The sequence below is a fragment of the Nannospalax galili genome, unplaced genomic scaffold (assembly GCF_000622305.1).
Source record: "Nannospalax galili isolate Female #2095 unplaced genomic scaffold, S.galili_v1.0 scaffold634, whole genome shotgun sequence".
In the NCBI taxonomy this organism is placed as follows: Eukaryota; Metazoa; Chordata; class Mammalia; order Rodentia; family Spalacidae; genus Nannospalax; species Nannospalax galili.
In genome coordinates, this window is record NW_008336853.1 from 152,421 (window position 1) to 160,097 (window position 7,677).

The 7,677-nt window shown below is 54.3% G+C and overlaps 1 protein-coding gene across 2 annotated transcripts in view; it reads left to right on the forward strand.

Annotated features, from left to right (window-relative positions):
* The first annotated feature begins 3,999 nt into the window (after positions 1-3,999).
* Positions 4,000-7,677, forward strand: part of Rhbdf2 (rhomboid 5 homolog 2) — a 26,685-nt gene continuing 23,007 nt past the window's right edge. For both annotated transcript variants that reach the window (XM_008831338.3, XM_029562668.1), the window contains exon 1: positions 4,000-4,072. The gene's annotated coding sequence lies outside the window, so the exon portion shown is untranslated. The remainder of the gene's footprint in view (positions 4,073-7,677) is intronic.

A 7,677-nucleotide genomic window follows, 5' to 3' on the forward strand; every position in this document is an offset into this window, starting at 1 on the left:
TCAAGGCCAGCCTGGTCTACATAGTGAGTTCCAGGACAGCTGGGGCTACAGGGAGACCCTGTCTCAAAAAGACCCCCCCCCAAAAAAAGCTGGTCTTTTTGGTGCACTGGGGAGGTGAAGACAGATGGATCCCTGGGGTTTGCTGGCCACTTCGCCTTGCTGAATTGGTGAGCTCCAGGCCAATGAGAAACCCTGTCTTAAAACAAGGTAGACAGAGCCTGAGTCATAACATCTGAGGTTATCCTCCAACCTCCACATACATACACACACACACGCATGCATTCATGCATGCACACATAAAAATTCTCAATGACAGTTGACTGCTAACATTTTGCTCCTATGGACAAGAACTGGTCATTCTTCACAGGTAAGGAAAAGTGCCAGAGCTTGTTCAAGTTTGCCAATATGACTTCAAGGTCCTTTCGCCCTAATCTCATGTTTGCAAGGCAAGTCTTAGCAGATTCAGGGTGTGCAGTACCCAGATCCCTAGTTGGAGAGCATGCACATGCCTTGCTTACACAGGGCAAGGCATCTCATTTTGAAACTGAAACACCAGGCCTGGTGGCACATGGCTATAATCTCAGCACTCAGATGGTGGAGGCAGGAGGATTACTGTGAGTTTGAAGTCAACCTGGGCTATATAGTGAGTTCTAGGCCAGCCACTACGCTGGCATTGCACACTGTGGTGCACTTACATGCATGCAGGCAAAACACTCATATACAGAAAATAATAAAAATAAACTAATTAATTTTAAAAATTCAAGGCTAGTCTGGGCTATCGAGGAAGGCCCTGTCTCGAAAGTTTTGAAATTATTTTTAAGTTATAAAGTAGTATACGCATCTTGCTTTTTCCTTGCTCCACTTAGTGCATCTTGGAGATAATTTCTTATCAGCATACAGACTTGCCTTAGTGCCCTTAGCAGCTGTATGACATCACCCAAATTACACACCTGGCCTGTTTCTCACTCTTGCCTCTCCAGCAGGACAGGTGGCTTGCTGTAGCCAAGGCTGTGCTCGGCACCTGTGCATCTACAGGGCTGGCCAGCATGGCACCGGGTTTCTGCGGCATAGATATCTAATCCATGTGCTTGGCAATACACTGCAGTGCTGGAGCACCGCCTGCTAGATCTAAAGTCAGACTGTGCCTGGACACAGTCCCAGCCGCCCCACCCATGTCCTCTACCTCCTCACCACAGGATGGACATAATGGTACTCACTATACGGAACTGTGCCAGGGATCTAGGGAGACAACAGACTGAGGAGAAAAGGACCCGGATTGGCCGGCTGCCCTCACCCTTCCTACCACAGCACATTAGACTCTTCTTCCTGCATGGTACTGGAGTGCTTTTGTTTCCTTAGTGGTTGGTTTTGGTTTTTGGTTTTTTTTTTGTTTTTTTTTTTTTCAGTGCTGAGAATTGAACCCTGAGCATCTTGCATGCACGCATGCTAGGCAAGCCCTCAGCCCCAAGGGCAGGTTCTTACTTGACTCCTTTCTGCAGAGATCCCCCAAATGTGCTGAGTGCTCCCTACATTTGCTTCAAAGGAATAACCCCCGGCTTCGACCAGCTGTCCTCCTCCCAGCCATGCCTCTCCATGGGGCTGGGGAAAAGAGATGTGTCACCCTGGATATCCCCCAGCAAGCCAGGAGTCCTTCCCCCTCTTTCTGTTTTTTCACTCTACCCACACCCAAGTCTGACAAATATCAAGGGGATGGATTGGGGAGCAAGATGGCTCAGGACCACTCCCAGAGACCAGGGTCTTGACTCACCCTGAGACCATCACCACTGTAGCCCTCCAAGTCTGAGTTTCCATGGGTACAGGGGCTCCAGACCTTGAGGTACAGGTCCAGTTCTCTTCTATGCCATTCCCTTCCTGCCACAGGCTTCCATGTCAAGTCCAAGTGGGAGGTTAATAAACCAGACCCTTGGAGTTTAGAGAAGGGACACCGCTCTCCTCCATACCTGCTCGGTAGGAGCTGGACAGGTCCTGTCAGTGGTCCTGGGCAGGAGTGTGGGGATGGTGGAGAGTGTGTTATAAATTTTGGCCTTAGCACAGGGCCATGGGAGTGGAAGGGTGGTAAGTGGGAGCAATGCAAGGTGCCACCACCTCAGGATGCGACAGAGTTAAGAGAGGGGCTTTAGGGTCCAGAGGGAGATGAGGAAGCACAGCCCGGCTCCTCTGGACCCAGTGTAACTAGAAATGAAGGCTATGAGACAAAAAGCCTTTGGCTCAGATTTGAGGGGAGGGCCCACAGGCCCACCCTCAATGCTACAAAGATAACTGTAACTGCTAGTTAGTACCACCTGCCCTACATGGGACTTACTGGTGCTTGGGGGATTTGTCTAAGATCACAGAGGCAGTCATTGGCAAGGTCAGGATTTGAACCCCCAGCTCCTGAAGATACCCTGTTAGCAGAAATTCTTTACAGTGGTCTCTCATTGCATTCAATCAAGCGAGCCAGGGAACCTGACAGTCGTTGATGCTTGGCCAATTATGACTAGGCCAGAGTACCTAGGGTCATGGCCTGAGCCAATTGCTGTCCAGATGGCTGACCAGGACCTGGAAAGCCTTCTTCTGTGTCTGCTGCAGACTCCTGTGTGAACCAACTTTCAACTCCAGCAGGAAGTTTCTGTGTCCTTGGGCCCAGGGCAACATGGATTTTTGCCCTAAGGGAGAGTCCTCAAGACTAACTGCCAGCCTGGGGCCCAAGTAGGCTCTGAGAGTTTAGTTCTAACGACGTAGCCAAGGTGATGGGATCTAGTCTTCAGCAAGATCTAGCCTCCCCTAGAAGGCGCCCCAGGCCTGAGAAGAGGTCGTTCCAATAGAGAGAGGAGCGATCAGGGAGGGCTCCCTGGAGGCCAGAGCTGCAGTGATTTGAAGCAGTCAAGATGCTCCAAATGTGCTTCAAGGAAAGGATTCCGGTAGGGGCTCCTGCAGTCAAACGCTGGAGAGACGGGCTGGAGGGAGGGAAGGTGAGACTGCGTGTATGTGCAAGTGTTTGTGTGTGGTGTGTGTGTGTGTGTGTGTGTGTGTGTGTGGTGTGTGTGTGAGAGTGTGTGGTGTGTGTGTGTGTGTCTGTGTGTGTGGTGTGTGTGGTGTGGGTGTGTGTGTGTGTGTGGGGGGTGGGTCTGTGTGTGTGGTGTGTGGGGTGGGGGTGTGTGTGTGTGGGGGGTGTGTGGGTGTGTGTGGTGTGTGTGTGTGGTGGGTGGGGTGTGTGTGTGGGTGTGGGGGGTGTGTGGGTGGGTGTGTGTGTGTGGGGGGGGTGTGTGGGTGTATGGTGAGTGTGTGTGTGTGTGTGTGTGGTGTGTGGTGTGTGTGTGTGTGTGTGTGTGTGTGTGTGTGGTGTGTCTGTGTGTGTGGTGTGTGTGGTGTGTGTGTGTGTGTGTGTGGTGTGTGTGTGTGTGTGTGGTGTGTATGTGTGTGGTGTGTGTATGTGTATGTGGTGTGCGTGTGTGTTTCTAAGAATCGAACCTAAGCCATCCCGCTTGCTAGGCAAGTGCTCTTCCACTGAACTACATCCCCAGCCCTGGGTGACTTGACTTTCGGCGAAGGCGTGACGTCATGATGGCAGGGTACAGAGCTTCGTCCTCGGAGGGGAAAGGAAGCGGGAGGGAGAGGACCGCGCCACGGAGAAACCAGCTTGGACCCAGAGCGGAGCATAAGAATCGAACCTAAGCCATCCCGCTTGCTAGGCAAGTGCTCTTCCACTGAACTACATCCCCAGCCCTGGGTGACTTGACTTTCGGCGAAGGCGTGACGTCATGATGGCAGGGTACAGAGCTTCGTCCTCGGAGGGGAAAGGAAGCGGGAGGGAGAGGACCGCGCCACGGAGAAACCAGCTTGGACCCAGAGCGGAGCACTCACGGGGTGGAGCGGCAAGGGCTGGAGCCGGGGGAGCGCGAACACAGAGGGCAGACCACGCCCCCCGAGGCCCCGCCCCGAGGCCCCGCCCCCGCGCCCGGGCGCAGGTAGGGAAGAGGCGGAGCTCCGGCGCCCCGCCCCCGAAGAGCCGCCGCCCGGCCGCTGTGCACGCTGCTGGGAGCTGCGTCCAGGGCCGTCCGGCCCCCGGGAGGTGAGCACCCGGCGTCAGGTGGGGCGGAGCACGGGGCGGCCGCGCTGCGGAGCAACCAGGGGTCGCGGAGCGGGGCGCAGCTGCTCCGGGCGGCCGAGCGGGAGGTTGGGGGTACCCGCCTAGCGCAGCGCCCCGGACCGCGCTGGGGGCGGGGGGTCGCTGGATCCCCCCTAGGCTCGGCTCCGACTGGGAGATCCCCGGGGCACGGTCACCAAATGTGGGGGCGCGTCTCTTGGGCAGAAGTTTTAAAGTCCAGGCAGGAAGAGAGGGCACTGCCCGGGTTGGGACGCGTGGCCTGGCCTTGCACCCAAAAGTGCCCGCGGTTCAGACCCTCTTCTAGACTCTCCACCCCTCTCTCCCCGGTGAAGCCCCCAAGTCCTGGGGACCTAAGTTTCTGTGTTGAACCTCTCCGAGGTGGAAACACGTGCGGGGGTGGGAGATTGCGGTTCACACCACGGGTCCAGAGACTGGACCGGAGCTCAGAAATTGGTCCTGACTTCTGGACTGAGGCTTGGAGAGTTGTGCCCTGCTATGTTCCTGCATCGTTAGAGGTTAGGGAGGCATAGGTAATGTGGTAATGTGTCCAAGCCTTTCCCCTCACCGCAGGGTAGAGAGGGGTACCCGAGTCCCCGCCTGTCCCAGCTGGATGAAATTCTAAGGTCTGTAGGGTTGGGACTTCAGAGAGAAGATGGGGTGTGTCCTACAAGTGAAGTGAGTGGCTGTTGTTTCCCAAACAGCCAAACAGGATTCCAGTGTGTGTGTAACATTTCATTTGGTGGCAGAACAGTGGCCCTGGTATTTGTGTTTTGCTGTTGTGACAGGGAGGGAAAGCGAAACTTGGTTTTCAGCAATGGCTCTCGATTTAAGAGGGGGGCCACTTTTGACTGCAAAAGACTATTTGGAAACGTCTGGAGACATTTTGGCTGTCTAGCCAGGATGCTCCTATAATGCGCATGTCGGCCCTACAACACAGAAGTGCCCAGCCCACGAATTTGATAGGTTAAGATGGAACCTGGCCCATCAACTTCTCCAGGGGCTGGGGAGGAACTTCAAGTAAACTTAAATGAGAGAGAGGTAAGGAGGTGTGAGGATAGTGTTTGCCCTGGCAGGCATCCTGTCCTATGTCTGTGCCATGAGGCTGTCTCTTGCCTGCTGGCCACTGGCCCAGTGGAGGGGGATCTTCACCCTAGGATAGCTTCCCATACAGGGTGAACCACAGTAGCCCTGAGCTCAAATATCCCTGGGGATGGGGGAAGGGGTAAGCTCTGTTCCCAGAGAGTTTCCCAAAGCTGGAGTTAGCTGAGGCCTCATGGGTAGGTGATGCCATGTGACGAACTAGAATTTTCCCATCCTAGTTATTTACACCAGAAAAGTAGCATCTGGGGGTATTAGACTTCCTAATTCCTTCCCCCTCATCCTTCCAACAGTATAGATTTCCCCCGTGGTGGTGGGAACCCTGACCAGGGTGGGTTCAGATCCTGTTGTGGCATTAGTTGAGTGCCAGGTGGAGATGAAGAGTTTCAAAGCCATCTCACAGAACCCCAGAGAGATGGCTAAGAGCTGTGGAGTTGGGCTTCTGGGCTGGACTCCTAGCTTTCTGGGAATGGTATTAGGGGAGGTGTTGCTGGCCAGGTGGGACAGGGTCAGATGAGGCAGCCAGATCTTTGTGCAGAAGTTCAGGCTATCTTTGTAGCTCCTGACATTTTCCATCTCCCTCCATCCTGTCTGTATCTGGATTTCTCACCTAGGAGCCCTGATGGAGTGGGAGAGCAGGCAGACATCTCTGGTTGGTCGGTTGGTGATTTGTGTCTTTCTACTATAAAGACTGAGTGAGGCCAGGCCTGGTAGTGCTTGCTTGTAATGGTCTGGTTTTGAGACAAGGTCTCACTATGTAGGCCTGGCTGACCTGAAACTTAATATGTAGACCAGGCTGGCCTCCAACTTACAGAGATCCGCCTGCCTCTGCCTCCCAAGTGTTGGGATTAAAGGCCTGCGCTACCACATCTGGCAAGTAAGACTTTTTCCACTGGCCAGACAGTACTAGTTACCCTCAAGACTCAAAGCTGAGCACTCAGAACCGTACAAAGCCATCTCCCCAAAAGCCTGATAAACAAATCTCTATAACTTCTATTTCATTTTTTCATTCTGGACTGTCCCGTCTCCCCGTCACCCCACCACCACCCCCACTGCCCCGGAAAGTTCTGAAAGAAGAGGAAGTCATACCACTCAGGCCCTGGAGGACCACTGGGGGGTGTCAGTATATCTTTCCTGTCCCTGGTGCCAGGCACCAGGTGAGACCAGGAAGAACTCAAGGGGCTCTGAGTGTGCCTGCTTGTTTGAGAGACTTGGTCCTACCTCTGGGCTTGGCTTCCTATACCCAGCCATCATGTAGCATATGGGAGCTGTGTGTATTCTCCAGCCTCCCACCCCCATGTGTCCCCTGGGTTCTCCAGGTCACTTACTTGGGAGCCCGCCTAGGTATTGCCCCACAGCCAGAGGGGGTTTCCAGAGTGAGCTCACCATCTGCAGCTCCCAGTTTCCTACCCAGCCCAGACAGGCTGGGGGAGGAGTGGCAAGACGTCAGTACTTGAGAGTGCTGACTGACCTCAGCAGCCAGCACGGCCCTGGGACGAGGACACTGCCAGGCCAGGCAGCTCTTGGCACACAGGCAGCCTCATAGGAAGAACCAGCCACGCCTGCCTGTTGTTGGGAAGAATGAGGGCTTTCCCGGGACTACCCCTGAGTTCCCCTGACCTCCCTGAGTAGTGGACAAGAAGAGGGAAAACCCATCTTCTCATTGTCAGGGTGATATAGAGAACTGCCGGAAGGCAGCTTCAGCTCTACTGACCCTGGCCCATCTGAGACAGTGGTTTGAGACTGGTGGGTACTGGCAGGGTGTGGGGTAGACAGAGTGATCAGCCAGAAGAGCCAATGATTCCAAGCTCAAGAGCCAGGAGGCAAGGTCCTGAAGCCAGTAGGTGTGGGCCTATAAGAGTGCTTGGTAGGGTGGGAGTCCCTTAAGTAGTCTCTGCCTCACTTTCTCCAACTGTACAGTGGAGGCCTATGAGTTGAGGGTTCCAGCAGTGACCTGTGGACAACCTTCAGCCTAGGCGTGGCTGTGGTGGGGACACTGTAAAAGGAGCCATCATCACAGTCCTGCTGGCTCGCCAGATAAGCACATGTCTGTCCACATTGTCTGAACTCTAAAAAAAGCTGTTTGTGGAGCACGGCACATCTTGGGGCTGGGAGTGCTGTGTGCTGCAGAGCTCTGCTTCTCTGCATTGATGTGTTGCCTGAGGCACAAGGTGCCTTTTCCCTCTCCAGATGAGTTCCCCTGGAGCAAGAGCTTCTGTGTGGCTACCAGGAGGTGAGGCCTGGAAAAGTACAGTTAAGGGGTATGCCATGGGTAGGAGCAAGACTGGTAACTGAAGACCCAGGGTGAGCCCTTTGGGACTTTATCAGAAGCTGCGGAATGACAGCTTCCTCCCACCTCAGCCTCACTTAATGAGATAATGTTTGTAAGAGCTCGTTGATAAGCTGAGAAGTGCTACCCAAGCCTTAGATGTTGTCACTTGTACTGGGGTGTTGGCGGGGGGGGGGGGGGG